Here is a 5,234-nt window from a genome sequence, read left to right on the forward strand (position 1 = left end):
GGGACTGCACTGATACATTACTGTGACAACTCTGCATATCAGTTTTCAGCATATTTTCCATCTCTGTCATCGTATCTGCACAAACCATACTATCATACATCCCATCTATATGCTCATCATCCTCTAAAATACCTGCATTTTTCAAATCTTTCTCCTTCCTGCATATGTACTGCCTGGCAGCTCTAGGCAACTTAGAAATCTTCTGATCACTCATCAAACTGTTTGCTGAAATTCCAACAAAACTGGAGGAGAAAACACTACTGCCAGGAGACGAGAACTACAATCTCCTCTGCTCTGTACCACTATCGTCTCACAGAACAGTGGTACCTAATGAAAACCCGAATCCCTCACAGTGGGCAAAGTTGCATCTCGAAGACCTGTTTCTAGCATGATTTACACACACAGTCACAAACTGGATTGCTCTCATACCATCCTTACTACGAACCTATGCATAAGCAGATCCATCATCCATTACTTTCATCTCCATGCGCATCTCTATGATGAATGGCTGTCCAAGGATTATGGGGTAAGAGCATGAATCCTACACAAAGAAATGGAAATCCTCCTCTACATCTCCAATAGAAATCCTGACACTAGGACAGGCAGCATACAAATCACCTGGAGTGTTATTGGTGGCTCTCATACGCCACCCATGCTTTGCATCCATGGGCCATCTATTACTTTCATAAACTCCACGAACTATGAGATTAATCTCTGAACCATGATCCACCAAAGCAACATAAGGCACCTGTTTCTCTCCAATTTTTACCATTGTTTCTGTAGTTGCCCTAGTCCAATGACTCCACAAAAAATGACTACGCAGTATCAAGATAGGCTCATCAATTTTAGCATAATCCATAGGTTGAACCCTCTTCTCTGTCTACGGAAAAACAGAAGCATTCTCAACCATAACCTCATCCTCATCCTCATCCAACTCCCCAATCAAAACTCCCTGTGTATCAATAGTAGGCAATGCATGTCTTTTTCTCTTCAGGACTTCTTGGAATTGATCTTGAAACTCTCTTTTCGAGATGCCCAAAACCTCAGAAATAGTAAAAGTCACCTCATTGCCAAATATCTTATCATTAAAGATTTTCTTCATGTCCGTAAATGTCTCAATATCGGACATCAATCTAAACCCTCGTTGTTTTCTCTCTCTAGGCTTTTGTCTCTTTTCTTTCTTTTGAGCATCTTCCATCTGTCGTTTTGGCCCTGGTCTCAAAGACGGCCCTGCAGTAGGTGGAGTAACAAACTCACCCCCTCTAGTCTTTTTAGCTGCATTTGGATTCTCTTCATCTCTTTTACGCTTCTCTTCAACAAGTACATCTGCTCCCTAAGACTTAGCCAAGTAGGCATAAATAGTGTACCTTTCAACAGGAGAATCCCAACCTGTCTCAGATCTGATGCTAGAGCCTACACTAGTCAAAATAGTCTGTTGAATTTTCCCTTTGTTTGCCATCTCCAAAGCATATGTCCATAATGCTGACTGACTCTCTGAACCTTTCTCAATCTAGACTCCATATGCAGAAGCATCTCCTCTAGCTGCCACATAAGAAGTACGTGCAGCCATATCATCTACTAATTTCTTCATTCTACCTTTCCCAAAATTGGTAGCAAGCAGAGCTCCTGTTTTAGTCCACCAAATCTTACCATCTTGTCCCCAAAATACCAAATTCTTCCTTCTTGCATCTTGAAAAGATTCACAATCCCTGCAATGCTGATGGTCCGTACTATCACACCAAATACATCTTTGATCTCTCCTAGGTGCACTAGGAGCACTCCTAGGTGTAGTAGGAGCACTAGAAGAGATAGTAGGCACAGTCAAAGCAAACTGCTCTTTCAATTTTCCCACCAATTCTGCTTTACTTGACTCTAGTGTCAAATCTATTATGCCTTTGATTATGCCATCAAGAGAGGAAGGAACTGACGGAGCGGATGGTTTTGGAGTAGAAGGAGCTAGCATCGATCTTGGAACAGGAGGAACAGGAGAATTAGAAACAGTAGACACTAGCATAGGCCAAGTAACTAGCTAAGGAAGAGAATAAATTATAGGGATAGAAGCAGGCATAGGAGCAGAAGACGGCGTCGGTGTCATGGATCCATTCTGTAAGAGGGTCTTCCATATCCTCCTCTTGGTCAAAGTTGAGACTACATCCTAGGCATCTTGCCAATCTGTTTTAAGACCCATAGGCTTCGTGCGATCCTCAAGAAGCTCTCATAATTCTTCCTGAAGAGCAGGATCTGCAGCTTGCAAGAAAAGCTCAACTTTTTCAACATCCAATGCTCTTTATTCAATGGCATCAAGCTGACTATACCTCTCTTCAAATTCTCGTATCAATTATGAAGCATCTAGACCTTTATTTGGCATGTAGACCCACTCTTGGAATGATCGCCATGTAGCCATTCCAAAGTCCTCAAGAAAATACTCCTCTTTCAAGGCCTTCTAAAAATCTTGCCAATGCGAATTTTGAAGGAAAAGATCAGTCACTTTTACCCTCAAGGCAGGTGTGACAAGGCGAATGAAATATTTACTCATAAGTCATGTTGGTACTCCAAAAAATCCCATCTTGATCTCATACGTCTTCAAATAAGCCGATACATTACGGCCATCAAATAGCTTCTTTTCATTCTCAACTACTTCAATTGCCTTAATCACACTGATTGCATTCTCTTGCTCTGAATATAGTTGCCTTTGTTGAGACAATTGTTGCTGATGCAACTGCTACTACTGCTGCATATACAATTGTGTCTGCTGATTTTGAAGTTGCATATACATAGACATATTCTGCAAAATCTACTTTAAATCATCCAGTGAAGTACTTGAAGCAGCAGTCAATGATAGAGCTGAAGTAGAGGACAACGCAGGAATTGTAGAAGAGGCTGAAATTGATGCTGAAGTATCTCCCATCCTGAAATTAAAATGCGACGCTTTTACGTCGGGTTCACCAAAGATGTTGAAGGGTTTTTGAAAGCAAAGTCACGACCACAGAGAACCTTGACTAATTTCAGGATAGAAAATCAAGCAAGCGAGATCAGGCTATGCAGCAGTAAACTCCAAACTCTCCATATTGAATGCAAAGATTGTTGATTTAACTTACATATGTTCAATAAACCTACTTTTTCCTGTTGTTCAAACACTTTCCTGGAATCTATACTTTGGTAGGCTGACTAAGATTAGAATGGTCCAATAATGTTGTCATAAATTTCACAAACCAAGTTGGAAAAACCAATACAATGTAAGAACACTGAATTTTTATTTTATGAAGAGAGTAGAGTAAGGCTTTGTATGCTCCATCGGCAGGAACCAATGGCTATGATCAGCAATCCGGCTATGGCTATGGCCGGCCCCTTCTATTTGTAGAAAAGAAAAGAGAAGTACTTAGATACTAGTTAGATTTGGACCACTTGTAGCACACGATGCTTCCATAGAAGTAGAGCCTGACTCGTTCTCTGTGACTCTGCGGGCCTCATCCTTGCTGCTACGTTGTGACCATGCCAACCTCTGCATGACTGTCGACGACTGGATGGTTGATTGGCTCCTTTTTCTGCGGAAGACTCATCGAGAATCTTTTGGAATTCAACTGGCTGTCAGGCGGATCTTCTCCTCGTTGTCATCTTTCTGTCACCGCTTCAGGAGATCTCGCCACCTTCTGCCTTGACTTCTTCTTTGTTTTGCGTCTTTGTCACCTCCTTCATTCTGTGTCGTCTTCTGTCACTTTCACCGTCTCCTTCGTCGACGATCTCAGTCCGTCATCACCTTACACGGCTCCCACAACTCGTGGCATGACTTAAAAAGGGGAAGCATTGTTGCATTATGAGGCTAACTGAATAGTCAAAAATCTTCACATGTGGCATGTGGATGATAGACAATGTGTGTCAGCATGGCATCGACAGAGACACAATCAACCGATGTCAAAAGGGTGTCTACATAGGAGACCCGGCTCTTCGTCGTCCTTGCAGTTTTCTTTGTCCTTCTTCAGCTTCTCTGTTTGCTTTGTTTGTCACGCGTCCTTCGTATGCAGCTCCGTCTGCCTCTTTTTCTGCATGTCTTCGTCTTTGCCACCTTCCCCATCTATCTTCCTTGCTTTTTCTTCCCCATGCCTACAACATGCCTCCTCCTTTTTCCCCAAAAAAGCGGCCCCCTTTTTTACTAGAAAAGCGGTCCCCCTTTTTGACCGCAAGCTTGGCAGCACGCAGCAACTCTAGCATTGCAGACACAGCTGCCTTTCGCACTTCCTCATGAAAGTAAAACTTCAAAAGCGGTACAAGTATAGGAGCAACCTGATCAATCCAGCAGAAAAAGCCTTCCTTCAGCTCCACTGCATAGCAACAAAGCATGTTGCAAGCTGTAGCCTTTTCCTCTAATACGCTCGTCCGTATGCCGATCTTCTTATCACCAATTGTGATTGTCTCAACACTTTCATCATTAGAATCAATGCCATCATTCTCCGAGTCATCAGCATCTGTAATCATTGCGTTAGGCTTAAGCTGTGCAGAGTTGAGAAGTGGGGCATGACAATATCCATGTAAGGCAGAAAATCATGGCCCAAGCACTTGCAAAGCCTTGCCCATGCCTGAAGCATATAACTTATGGTCGGGTCATCATCCTCCAATTCACCTTCATCATCATCTTCATAGTCATCATCATCATCCAAATCATCAATAAATTCTTCAGTTGAACCTCCCCATTTCCCATGCCTGAATGTCTTTCTGCCCACCCCAGTATCATGTTCTTCATCCAACTCACTTTCTACATCCTTATTTACAAAATTTGGCAACCTAGTCTTGTAACCTTCAGCCTTAGGATTCAATGGAGCTTCGGTGAGGAGGACTAGATGTTCTTCCTTAATGACCTCTATTGCAGCCCTTAGCTTTTCAACTTCAGGAATATCCATTGCAAGATCCAAGGTAGATGGTAATCGATCTTCTAGTGCTTCTAAAACTAAGCCAAATTTCCCCAAACATATCCACCACTATGCTTCCCACAAATATACTCACTTCCAAACCTCTCTTCACAACCTCCATATATAATTGTTTGCATGCATTCATGGATCCTATGCTTTCAAGCTACAAACAAATGTAACAGGATTTGGAGACATACCTTCAAGCTGCATCTGTACAAAACACATCACTGCTTACTCATCATATCCATGTTGAACATAACGTGTAATCAACGCACTCCATGATATGACATCTTGAGCTGAAATATTGTCAAATACTTCTTGGGCTTTTCC

The sequence above is a fragment of the Lygodium microphyllum genome, chromosome 3 (assembly GCF_053477565.2).
Source record: "Lygodium microphyllum isolate KBCC chromosome 3, Lygodium_microphyllum_v1.1.10, whole genome shotgun sequence".
In the NCBI taxonomy this organism is placed as follows: domain Eukaryota; kingdom Viridiplantae; phylum Streptophyta; class Polypodiopsida; order Schizaeales; family Lygodiaceae; genus Lygodium; species Lygodium microphyllum.